The sequence below is a fragment of the Puma concolor genome, chromosome B4 (genome assembly GCF_028749965.1).
Source record: "Puma concolor isolate L17-30 chromosome B4, mPumCon1.1.hap2, whole genome shotgun sequence".
NCBI lineage: Eukaryota > Metazoa > Chordata > Mammalia > Carnivora > Felidae > Puma > Puma concolor.
The window spans coordinates 43399319-43412842 of NC_141673.1; the positions used below are offsets into that span (position 1 = coordinate 43399319).

General features: G+C 36.9%; 2 protein-coding genes across 6 annotated transcripts in view; one reads left to right on the forward strand and one right to left on the reverse strand.

The window, feature by feature from the left end:
• Positions 1-13524, forward strand: part of CAPS2 (calcyphosine 2) — a 114298-nt gene that overhangs the window by 35093 nt on the left and 65681 nt on the right. The window lies entirely within an intron of this gene.
• Positions 1-13524, reverse strand: part of GLIPR1L1 (GLIPR1 like 1) — a 36746-nt gene that overhangs the window by 19435 nt on the left and 3787 nt on the right. The gene's annotated exons all lie outside the window — the stretch shown is intronic.

Below are 13524 nucleotides of genomic sequence, written 5' to 3' on the forward strand. Positions count from 1 at the left end.
CTGGGTTACATAGAAAATTTAAGTGAATGCACCAACAATACTGTATGAAAAAAGTGAAATTATCAGTTCCAAATGCTAGGAAAATACACAAAATTGTATTTCCATATATACTTTAGAAACAAATAGCTTCAAAGATAACAAATATATAAAAATATATCCAATAAATGACATAAAAAATCTGTACACTGAAAAACTACAAAATATCACTAAGATAAATTTGTAAAGACTTAACTAAATGAATAGATATAAAATGTTTATGAACTGGGACAGTTAATATTAGAGAGGATTGGATATTGTAATTTAAATCATTTCTAAAGAAAATCCACATAACTTTTTCTTTTTTGGTGGAAATTGATTTCAAAATTCAAAGTAAGTCTTTGAATAAAGACAGTATTTTTTTTAAAATTTTTTTTTCAACGTTTATTTATTTATTTTGGGACAGAGAGAGACAGAGCATGAACGGGGGAGGAGCAGAGAGAGAGGGAGACACAGAATCGGAAACAGGCTCCAGGCTCTGAGCCATCAGCCCAGAGCCTGACGCGGGGCTCGAACTCACGGACCGCGAGATCGTGACCTGGCTGAAGTCGGACACTTAATCGACTGCACCACCCAGTCGCCCCAAGACAGTATTTTTTTAATTTAATTTTTTATTTTTTAAAATTTACATCCAAATTAGTTAGCATATAGTGAGTGCAACAATGATTTCAGGAGTAGATTCCTTAGTGTCCCTTACCCATTTAGCCCATCCCTCCTCCCCCAACCCCTCCAGTAACCCTCAGTTTGTTCTCCATATTTATGAGTCTCTTCTGTTTTGTCCCCCTCCCTGTTTTTATATTATTTTTGTTTCCCTTCCCTTATGTTCATCTGTTTTGTCTCTTAAAGTCCTCATATGAGTGAAGTCACCTGATTTTTGTCTTCCTCTGACTGACTAATTTCACTTAGCATAATACCTTCCAGTTCTATCCACGTAATTGCAAATGGTAAGATTTCATTCTTTTTGATTGCTGAGTAATACACCATTGTATAGATATACCACATCTTCTTTATCCATCCATCCATCGATGGACATTTGGGCTCTTTCCATACTTTGACTATTGTTGATAGTGCTGCTATAAACATGGGAGTGCATGTGTCCCTTTGAAACAGCACACATGTATCTTGTGGATAAATGCCTAGTAGTGCAATTGCTGGGTCGCAGGGTAGTTCTATTTTTAGTTTTTTGAGGAACCTCCATACTGTTTTCCAGAGTGGCTTCACCAGCTTGCATTCCCAGCTAAGACAGTCTTTAAAAAGTAGAACAAAGCTAGAGGACTTACTGAACCAGATATCAAGGCATCATAAATCTACATACATACTCTATATAATTTCAATTGTCCTGAATTTGTTATTTTCATTTTATGGCTCAGAATATGGCCAATTGTGGTTAATGTTCCAAGGCACTGCTTAAGAATGTATATTATTTAGTTGTTAAGTGGAGTGTTCTTCTGTAAATGTCAATTAGATCCTAGTTGGTTAATGGTATTAGGTTCTTCTACATTCTTGCTGATTTTCTGTCTGCCTGTTGAGAGAAGAGTGTTGAGATTTCCAAATATAATTGGGAACTTTTCTATTTTCAAGTTGTATCAGTTTTCCTTCCTATATTCTAAAGGTCTGTTTTTTAGGGCATATAAAACTTTAATTAAAAATTCTTTAATGGATTGATTGTTGTATCATTATGTAATGTTGTTCTCTGGTAATTTTCTTTGCTCTGAACTCTACTTTATCTGATATTAATAAAGCGACTCCTACTTTCTTTTTTTACAAAAATTTTTAAATGTTTATTTATTTCTGAGAGAGAGAAAGAGAGAGAGCGTGTGCGTGCACAGAGAGAGGGGAGGGGCAGAGAGAAAAAGAGACACAGAATCTGAAGCAGGCTCCAGGCTCTGAGCTGTCAGCACAGAGCCCAAGGCAGGGCTGGAACTCAGGGACCTTGAGATCATGACCTGAACCTAAGTCGGACTCTTAACCAACTAAGCCACCCAGGCGCCCCTAACAAGTCACTCATGCTTTCTTTTGATTATTATTTATATGACATGTCTTTCTCTAACCTTTTGCTTTCCACCTATCCAAATCATTATATTTGAAGTGACTTTCTTGGTTATAGCATATTGTTGGCTCACATTTTTAAAAACCCATTCTGATAATCTGTTTTTTAGTTGATGTATTTGGACTATTTTACATTTAATGAACTTATTGATAAGTTAAAGCATAAGTTTACTATTTTATTGTTTATTTTTTATTTGGTCCCATTGTTTTTCATTCACTTGTTTCACTTTTCCTGCCTTCTTGTGAACTATTTGAACATTTTTTAGAATTCCACTTTGATTTATACATACTTCTTTTTAGTATGTGTGTGTGTGTGTATATATATATATATATATATATATATATATATATATATGTAATTTTTAGAGGTTGCTTTAGATATTACATAACTTATGTAACTCGTCACAAACTACTGGTGTCAGCATTTTACCAGTTTGAGTGAAGTATAGAAATATTACTTCCATTTAGGTTCCTTCACCACTCAGTCCACCAATACTATAACTGTCTTAAATATTTTTTCTAAATGCCTTAAGAACCATATCAAACAATATTATAATTTTTGCTTCAACTGTCTAACATAATTTAGAAAACATTAAGGAAAAACAGTTTCTTATATTTACCCATACTTTTACTTTTTGCTTTTTTCTTCACTCCTGATGGTCCAAGAGTCTTGTTTCATCATTATCTTAGTGTTTGAAGAATTTCCTTAGCTATTCTTTTAGAGTGGGTCTGCTTATAACAAATTATCTTAGTTCTCCTGAATCTGAGAGTGTTTTAATTTCACCTTCATTCCTGAAGTATATTCTCCCTCTGGGTAGGATTCTTGGTTGACTATTCTTTGAAATTGAAATTGAAATTGAAAATGTTGTGCCACTTCCTTTGGGCCTCCATGGATTTGGATTAGAAGTTTGATGACCTTGAAATTGTTGTTTTCCATTAGGTAATGCATTGCTTTTTTCCCACTGCTTTAAACATTTTTCCTTGTCTTAAATTTTCTAAAATTTGATTATGATGTATCTTGGCATGAACTTCTTTGAGTTCATCACATTTGGGCCTCACTCAGATTTATGTCCATGTTTGTACCCAAATTTTGGAAGTTCTCAGCCATTATTTCTTAAGATGTTTTTTTCTCCCCCTCCCTATCTTTCTCTATTCCTTTTGAGACTCCAATGACACACATAGATATTTTGTTCTTGCTTTATAGATCCCTATCTGTTCACTTTTTCCCTTTGGTCCATTTTCTCTCTGTTGTTCAGATTTTGTAATTTCTATTGTTCTATCTTCAAGTTTACTGATTTTTTTTCTTTTGTCATTTTCATTCAACTGTTGAGCCCATCCAGTAAGTTTTTTTTTAAGTAATCTCTACACCCAACATGGGGCTCAAACTCATGACCCCAAGATCAAGAGTCTCATGCTCTACTGACTGAGCCAGCAGGTACCCATCCAGTGAATTTTTTATTTTGGTTATTATATTTTTCAGTTGTAAAATGTCCATTTAAATATTCTTTATAATTCCCATTTCTTTGCTGATACTTTCTATTTTTTCATTTGTTTTAAGCATTTTTATAATTCCTCTTTGAAGCATTTTTATGATGAGCCCTTTAAAATTCTTGTGAGATAATTCTTATGTCTCTGTCATCTGGGTGTTGGCGTCTGTTGTCTTTTCTTATTCATATTGAGATTTTTCTGGTTCTTGGTATGATGAGTGATTTTTCATTGTGTGCCTAACTTTTTGAATTTTATGTTATGAGACTCTAGGTTTTATGGAATCATCCTGTTTTCGCAGGTCTTCACTAAAACTGCTCCAGTGGGGGAAAAGGGACACCACCTCTTTATCACTTGATTGGTGGGTGAAAGTCCAGACTCCCCACTCTTACTAACCCTGTAGGAGGGATACCTTGTTATTACTGGAAGGAGATGGATATCCAGGTTCCCCTTTTGCTTTTGCTGACATCATCATCCCACCGGGAGAGTAAGGGTTGCCTTTTTATTACCAGGTAGGATGAAAATCTAAGCTCCCTACTCAGCCTCCACTAGCACCATGGGGAGGTGGTTATGAGGGGCACTTCATTACTTCTGTGTGGTAGTGAAAGTCCAGGTTCCATAATTGGCCTCTTCAGATACCATCCTAGCTGGGAGGGAAGGGACACCATATTATTGCCTCATGAGGGCAAGAAGCCTCCTCTGACACAACACTGGTAGAGAGGAGGTGGGAGGGGTCCCTTACTAGCATTGGTCAAGGATGATAGTCTAGGCTCTCCACTTAGCCTTTGCTAAAAAAGATAGGAGGATTGTTGCTTCCCCTCCCCATCCCTGTGTTATTTGTCCGAAGTCGGATGGTTATCAAAGAAAAGAAAAGAAAAAAGAAACATTTCTTTCTGACTAGGTTGCCCTTTTTCTTTGTCAAGAGAGAGCAGACTTTTCTTGAGGCTTTTATTTTCTGTATCCATTGGCATTTCTGGGATTTAGGCTTCTGTCATATCTAGTCCAATATATACAGGAGTCAAAGAGGAAATACATGGAGTTCACTTTGTGTCATTTCTTGAGTCTGGAGTCTCTGGCTACTTTGCTTTTTTCTCTCTCCAACTTTAAGAGTCTTCTAGGGGCACTTGGGTGGCTCAGTCGGTTAAGCATCCAACTTCAGCTCAGGTCATAATCTTGTAGTTTGTGGGTTTGAGCCCCACATTGGACTCTGTGCTGAGACCTCAGAGCCTGGAGCCTGCTTCGGATTCTGTGTCTCCCTCTTCCTCTGCCCCTCCCCCACTCACAGTTTCTCTCTCTCTCTCTCTCTCTCAAAAATAAAGATTTAAAAACATTAAAAAATATGTCATATATATGTCATATATAATATGAGGTTTTTATCTATATTTAATGGGAAGGATAGTGCACATGGATATACTCCATCTTGTCGGTAACATGATTTCTTAAGTTTTTTGCTCATTGTATGCTCCATTCCTATCTCCATAATTCCAAAAAGGCATTCCAAGTAGGTAGACAGACATTCTGTAATTCTTTGCCTCAAGATTTTTGGCATGCCAGAAAGCTTAAGTAGCTAAAAATAAAGGGGTGCCTTGGTGGCTCAGTCAGTTAAGACTCCAACTCTTGATGTGGGCTCAGGACATGACCTCACAGTTCCTGGGACTGAGCCCTGCATCAGCCTCTGCACTGACAGTGTGGAGTCTGCTTGGGGTTCTCTCTCTCCCCCTCCCTCTCTTTCTACCCCTCTCCAGCACTCCTTCCTCTCAAAATAAATAAATAAACTTAAAAACAAAAAAGGAGCTAAAATTAAAGGCTACTGCCAGTATTACATGCCTTCAGCATACAGCAAGATTTCAGATGGTAGCATGGTGGCCTTTGGAAAGTAGAATATCTAACATGGTTCTCCCAGCCTCCATCAGTATTTCTGTGTCATTGGACTGTGTTGGGAGCATGTCCAAACCTGGAAGGGTAATGATATTGGCATCTCAATGATAATTTGGAAGGATAATAATGATTATTGACTTGATTACTTAAGATGATTCACCTATCTTTTGGAACAAAGACCCCAGGTTTTTTGCTTTTTGTTTTTTGTATAACAATAGGGGGAAAGGAGTCCCCAGAATGTTTAAGATCACATTTTTAATCCCCTTGTCAATGTGAGGACTAAACATTACAATTAGGGTAATTTAATGGTAATAAATAAATGACATTTCATTTTCACTTTAAGATTGTAGATTTAAATTCATACTACTAATTTCATTGGTTAACTTCCTACATTTCTTGACACTTTAATCACTCATATTCCTTCAAACTACAAAAATTGTTACGTGAAAAAGTTTGTTTACAGTAGCCAAGAGACACTTCAGCAGTTCTCAGAGGACAGATCATAATTTACTCTTCTGAAAAAATGACTAGACTGAGTGATGAGTTCTCATATACCACCCTTCACCAAAAATTATACATACTTGAAAGAGGCAAGATACCACAAGGACAGAGCCTCTATTTTTCTCACAGCCACTATAAGACAGATGTAATTACAGAATCAAACAAACAGTAAATCGGCAATAGCAAACAAATGTTTTCGAGCCAGGCCTTCTCACTTATATTCCTTGCTAGAAACCAATTCATTCCTTTTCCGAGATATTTCAGTTTAGCTATAAACTCTGGAAAGCTTTATCTCCTCTTATGCCTGTGAAAATCCTTGTCTTTTACCTGAATCATTGAGAAGTTTCTCCATTTTAAAAGAAAAGGAAAAAAAAAAAAAAAGAAAAGACCAGCTTAAATCTGGTATATATTTTTAAAGAAAATATATTAGTTAAAACATAGTTCTAATGTAGAATAACTTGTATCAAGTCATCCCCTACCCAAAGTATGGTACAAGTGAAAATTATTCTATCATTCTAATTGAGACCTAGTCTTTTTAAAAAAAATTTTTTTTTAACGTTTATTTATTTTTGAGACAGAGACAGAGCATGAATAGGGGAGGGGCAGAGAGAGAGGGAGACACAGAATCTGAAACAGGCTCCAGGCTCTGAGCTGTCAGCACAGAGCCCGACACGGGGCTCAAACTCACGGACTGTGAGATCATGACCTGAGCCGAAGTCGGACACTTAACCGACTGAGCCACCCAGGTGCCCAAGACCTAGTCTTAATATACAAATGCTTTGGGATGAGGACTGGGTGTTGTATGGAAACTAATTTGACAATAAATTATATTAAAAAAATACATATATATACACACACACACAAATGGTGAACACAACAGCTTTGAAAGAACAGGAATTAATATCTGATGGCAAAGGAATTATATGCATTTAAAACATGTATTGCAAACCAGTTCAAACATGCATAGTATGTGTGTAAATTGTAATTATCTAGGTATATGTATAACTGCAAAAATCTAGTTGCATTTTGGAATTCTCAGGGACTCTTTGAGGCCCATTTTTTCCCCTGATTGAACAGCATAATTAAAAATCTTTCTAAAAAAATATTTTAAAAGGGGCGCCTGGGTGGCTCAGTCAGTTAAGCATCAGACTTCGGTTCAGGTCATGATCTCATGGTCCTGAGTTCCAGCCCCACATTGGTCTCTGTGCTGACAGCTCGGAGGCTGGAGCCTGCTTCAGATTCTGTGTCTCCCTCTCTCTCTGGCCCTCTCCACTCATGCTCTGTCTCTCTCTGTCTCAGAAATAAACATTAAAAAAAATATTTTAATGACACCTTAGATCTGGTAATGCTTTCACCTAAAACTAAATTGCTACTAAGTCTCTAGTTCTATGGGAAAATTTTTATTAATATTCTGCCTTAACTTGTAAATAGAAGACTTTGACATGCTTGTAGACACAAATTTTAAAAAGCCCAATCACCTGTTTTCTGCCTAGCCTTAACTCCAGTACACTCTGCAAGCTCTCCCGACCACAAGCCCTCGTATTATAAAGTCCATCCATATCACAGAAGCTCCTCTACACAAGGAAGAATAAGAAAACCTACTAAGAGATTCTTCCAAATATAAACTAAAAACAAAGAGAATTATAATAGTTTCATATGGAGAGTTCCCACACTATCTTTTTAAAAATATGCTTATAAAAACATGATGCTTCTACTAGTGCTATGGTAAGAAACAGTATATTGTGCATAGAGTTGAGGGTGGGAGAATGCCTGGATTTTGCAGTGTGCTACTGAAGAATTTATGCTATATATGGATGATATAAAAAAGAATGATACTGAGTAATACAAATAGTATAACAGTCAATGTTCAAAATTCCTGAAAGGATTATAAGAAATGATGCCCATAACAAAAATAATACTTTATAAAGTTAAATTTATTGAGGTATAATTGATATGATAGAACTTTACATATTTTATGTGTACAGTTTGATGAGTTTGGACATATGCAGACACCTATGATAGCATCACCATAATCTGGGTAAAAGACATAACCAACACCTCCCAGAGTTTCCTTGTGTCCTTTTGATGTTGTTTGTTTGTTTTTGTGGTAAGAATATTTAACACAAGAGTTACCTTCTTCACAAATTTTGAAGTGCCCCATACTATATTGCTAACTATAGACACTATGCTATATGGCAGATTTCTAGAACTTATTCAACTAACATAACTGAAACTTTATACCTTTTGAATAACAATTCCCCAATACCTCAAGCACCTCACCCCCAACCCCAGCATTGTCAGCACAGAGCCCAACGTGGGGCTCAAACCCAGGAACGATGAGATCATGACTTGAGTCTCAAATCAAGAGTCAGACGCTTAACTGACTGAGCCACCCAGGCACCCCAGGACTTTCCCTTTTTATGGCTGAATAATATCCCATTGCATGTATATACCACATTTTCCTTTTCCATTCATCTGTTGATGGACCCTTGGGTTGTTTCTATATCTTGGCTATTGTGAATAGTACTACAGTGATCATGGAAGTGCAGATACCTCTTCAAAATCTTGATTTCAATTTTTTTTTAATTTTTTTTAACGTTTATTTATTTTTGAGACAGAGAGAGACAGAGCATGAACAGGGGAGGGTCAGAGAGAGGGAGACACAGAATCTGAAACAGGCTCCAGGCTTCGAGCTGTCAGCACAGAGCCCGACGCGGGGCTCGAACTCACAGACCGCGAGATCTTGACCTGAGCCGAAGTCGGCCACCCAACCGACTGAGCCACCCAGGCGCCCAATTTTTTGGATATACACCCAGAAGTGGGATTTCTGGATCTTAGGGTAGCTCTACTATAATTTATTAAGCAATCTTCATACTGTTTTCCAGAACTGCAGCACAATTTTATATGCCCACTAACCATGTACAGTGTTTCCAATTTCTTTACAACTTCACAAACACTTATCTTAAATTTTATTTGTGTTATTACTAGTTGGCTCTAGGATAAAGATCTGCAATTAATAAGAAATGCAATTAATAAGATCTGCAATTAATAAGAACAGTGGTCTGAATATAAATGCCATATTAATTCAACAAAAAAAAGGGAAGAAATGAGAAAAAAATAACCTCTTATTTTATAATAGCAAGAGAATCAATAGATAGTTATTCTTCACATTAGTAAAGCAATTATCCAATGAATGACTTTGGGATCTCTGGTAATATTGCAGGTCAATGAGCTAACCAGGGTAAGGGTCCCAGCAAGGGACCCAGGGTCTTGTCTCAGCAAGAGAGGTTGAATCCAATTCACCTTCTCTCCAACTTGTGCCACTAAGGAATTAAATTGTTAAGCCACTAAAATTTCAGGGTCTATTTTATAGGACAGCCTAGACTAGCTTCATAAAACTTACTATTCAAAGTAGAGTGAAGCCATAATAAAAATCTAAACTTAAACCACCCTGAGACCTAAGTAGGAAGGATTCCTGCTGTGGGCCCAGATTTTATAGGACATCACATATTACACACACACACACACACACACACACACACACACACACAGGGTATTATAAAATGAAAGATTCTTCTCATTCTAACCTTACCACATGTTCAGTGTGACCCACGACACCGACATGTTTTTAAAACAAAAGGCATTTATATGTGAATGGTAAAATAGTTTGTGAATATTGTTGCTGATGATATAAGAGACAGACACTGCTTCAGAGTCCAGGGAAGATTTTAACTATGTTAACTCTTAGGTAAGAGAAAAGATCAACTTGTCAAATCTTTTAAAGCAACATGAAATAGTGGATTCTTACATAATATAATATTGTTTAGCAGAACTACTGAAGATCTATTTCCTTCCTTCTCTCTTCATATTCCCATTTTTGGGGTAAGGAAGACATTTTTCAATGGTAACAATTTCCATCACTGGTAAGTAGGGGTAAATGTAGATCTGTATGTTACCTAAGTGAAGCATGACATCAGTTCTTTACATTGGCCACTAGATGGACATGATCACCAGAATGGTGAATTTTATATTTATACAAATATACAAGACTTAAATTTTCCAAAAAAATTTTCAATACTTAAAATCGTTATTCACCCATTAAACTTTGCCTTTTAATTTTAATAGTTTTGATTACTTCAGAAGAAGTAAAAATTTAGTTACTGATTATATAAATGAAAATGAGCAAAATTAATCTGATTAAATCCAAATCTGAGCAAGGTAGGTGAAATCCCTGAAACCATACATTCTTTACTAAATAAAGATTGAATTACTGAGCAAACAATGAGATTGTATGTAGGTTTCCATTTTTATTCTTCCTTTAGCCCACAAATGTTGGTGGTAAGCTTGCTGAACTGTGTGGGGAATTTAACAGTTAGCTGGCAAGCAGTGAGGAAACTTATGTCAGAGGCAGGAATAACAGCAATCCATGTGATTCAGGGCCAAAACATCTGAAAAAATGTGATCTATAACTCAGAATCATGAGTCCACTGAACTTGAAGCTCTAAGCAGAGATTGGAAAACAAAATAGTGGTTGTTGGTTGCGGTATAGGTTCAACACGATATTTTAAGAGTAAAAAACTGGTCAGCTTGGAGAAAGAAATGAAAGCTAGAGTCAAGAAATGTGGGGCTTTTGAGGCATGGAAAAGAACTGCTTCTATACAGCATATAATAAGATATGAGATCTTAAAAAGACTTTGAGAGACTAATGTCATAAAACTTTCCTGCGATTAGGACAAAGAGGAGATGAAGAATGTGACTCCAAGGATATCTTGTTAAGTGATTAAAAGGTCCTTAGCAAATGAACAGATGAGGATGTACCCATTTACCCAAAAGTCATGTTTCAAGATAACTGGCATTAAGGTGAACAAGAAAAGCACCAAAATGAGAAAACAAAGAAAGACTTGAAAATTTCTCCAATTGGTACTTTAAGTGTGGGTATTGGTATTTGGAATTGATTGGGGGCATATAGCTGAAAGACCTTCAGATTTTTTGAGACAGATGTATTCCCAAAGATATTGTAAACTTGTTACGAAAAAAGCCTATGAATACCTTGGATCTTAAACTTCCATGGGCCAAAAGCAATCTGAGAAGGTTATTGAAGGGGCGGACCTATGCCGGCTGACCATGTCTCCTCCCCTTGAGTAACAGGACTCCGACCCTTCCCCAGCCAATCGGCCAAGGCCACGACCCTTCCCCAGCCAATTGACTGAGGCCACAGCCATTACCTCACCAACTGCCCCTAGGCCTCAATAAAACCTTTGTCCTTTTGAAACTCGCTCTCTCTCCCCGGTATCTCGCCGCTGTGTCGGTGCAGGTAGGAGATTGAGCTCAAGCTAGCTCGAAAAAAGGCTCTTTTGTTTTTGCATTGGACTCGGCTCCCTGGTGGTCTTTGGGGATCACGAATTCTGGGCATAACGGTTATGGCTCAAAGATGGTATATTTCCCAATGCCCAATTCATTTTGGCCAAGGAGGATGATGAATAAGGAAGAACATTTTAGAGGGAGAAGATAGATACCACAGAAAACAATGGACAAGGGAACTCCTACTTCCTTAATCAAAAAAACTTTTCTGACCTCCAGTATATTAGGTATGAATACTGTCTACTATCTAAAGATTTCATAATCATTCTGGACCAACAATTGCTGTGTGGTTCCTATTCTTCCACCTTCTCAGTAGAAGTGTTTGTTACGGTTATCTTGTCTTGTGTTGCCTTTAAATATTGTTTGTGTGGAGGACAGATAGAGGCACTAGGCCAAGAGTGTTCACAACTGACTTTGTTGGGTTGTTGCATTCTACTCAGAAATATTAGATTCTGATTCAGTAACTAAACAGGATATTGGGCTTATCCTTTGGAGGAGGCCTTGAACTTATTCTGTTTATGGGATGGAAGGAATAAGTAAATATCTGATGACCATAAAAGCAGTCTGTGTTAGTGATAGTTAATGCAAGCATGCTAGGGTCATCAGACTAATTCTGGCCAGAGGGACCTGAGTGGGAATGACATATATCACCTCCAGGTCTGATTATAAAAATACCTGTATAGCCCTCTAGCTTTCTCAATGGTGACTCTGAAAAACATATGTTGGCATGATGGAACCAAAATAAAATCAGCCCATGGCACTGCACGAAGAAGTGATGTGGAGAGTGGTCCAACCAGTATTGGACTTTGTGTGAGTGAGATACTAAACCAATATTGTTTAAAGAATTATGCTAAGTGAAACGAGCCAGACAATGAAAAAACAAATACTGTATGATCTTACTTACATGTTGAATCTAAAAAAACAAACTCATACATACAGAGAATAGATTGGTGGTTTATGGATATGGGGGGGGGTGAAATTGGTGAAGGAGGTCAAAAGGTGAAAACTTCCAGTTTTAAGGTAAATAAGTTCTGGGGGATGTACAGTAAAGCATGATGATGTGACTATATGCAACCATACTGCATTGTATATTTGAAGTGGCTAAGCTATTAGATCCTAAACATTCTCATTACAAGAAAAAGAAATTGTAACTATGTGAGGTGATGGACATTAACTCAATTTGTGGTAATCATTTCACAATATACATATATTGAATCATGTTGTATACTTAAATACAGTGTCATGTCAATAAAAAAAATGGGGAAAAAAACGCCTGTGAGCTTTCAGGTTTCATTTGTTAACACAATATAATAGCCTATCATTTCCTAATAAATATAGAAATTGATATGAGAAATGAGGTGCTTAGTTTTCCTTGATGATCCAGTAGTGGAAGACTGGAGAAACTCCTATTAAAGTCCCAGCCAATAGTTAGCACTTCTGCTCCTGCCCAAGATGGAATAACAGGACTAGATTTACTTTCCCACTTGAAACAATAAAAATAAAATATATGAAACAACAGGTGTCGGCACACATAACATCAAGCAAAGAAAGACCAGTGCTCCCTGACAGGGAGACCAATAAGCTAAACTTCAGCCTACTGCCTTGAGAGAATTTTCAGGCTATAAAGGAGTACCAGGTAAGAGAGACTTGCATAGAGAGAGAACTCCAAAGATGTTCAAAGGGTCCTGCTTGGATATTTGGCAGAGTAGTGATTAGCACATGCATATGAGGAACTTACCCAAGACCAGGGAATGGATCACTCAAAAAGATAAGGGAAATATTACCTAATGCTCACCCAGTCCTGGGAATAGTGCCTTTTTTTCACTAGCCAGACTGGAAAAACCTCATAATCTTGGGAATTATGTAGAGTACTCAGAAGGATCTTGGCTTAATTGTGGGGGATATTTATCCTAGTCTAAACTACAGCTTTTGTGCAGCCCAACAAATCTTAAAAACGAGTCTAAAATGGATCAAAATGCCAAGTAACATGAATGCATGCCAGGAAAAAAAATCCAGAATATTTATAGAAATACAAAAATAACCATCACCCAACAAGGTAAAATTAGCAATATCTGGTACCTGATAAGAAATTATCTGCATAGAGAGATGCAAGAAAATACAGTCCAAAATGAGCAGAAAAATCAATCAATGGAAATCCAAACAGAACTGACACAAGTGTTAAAGTTAGTAGAAAAAGCAAGAATGAGAAAAAAA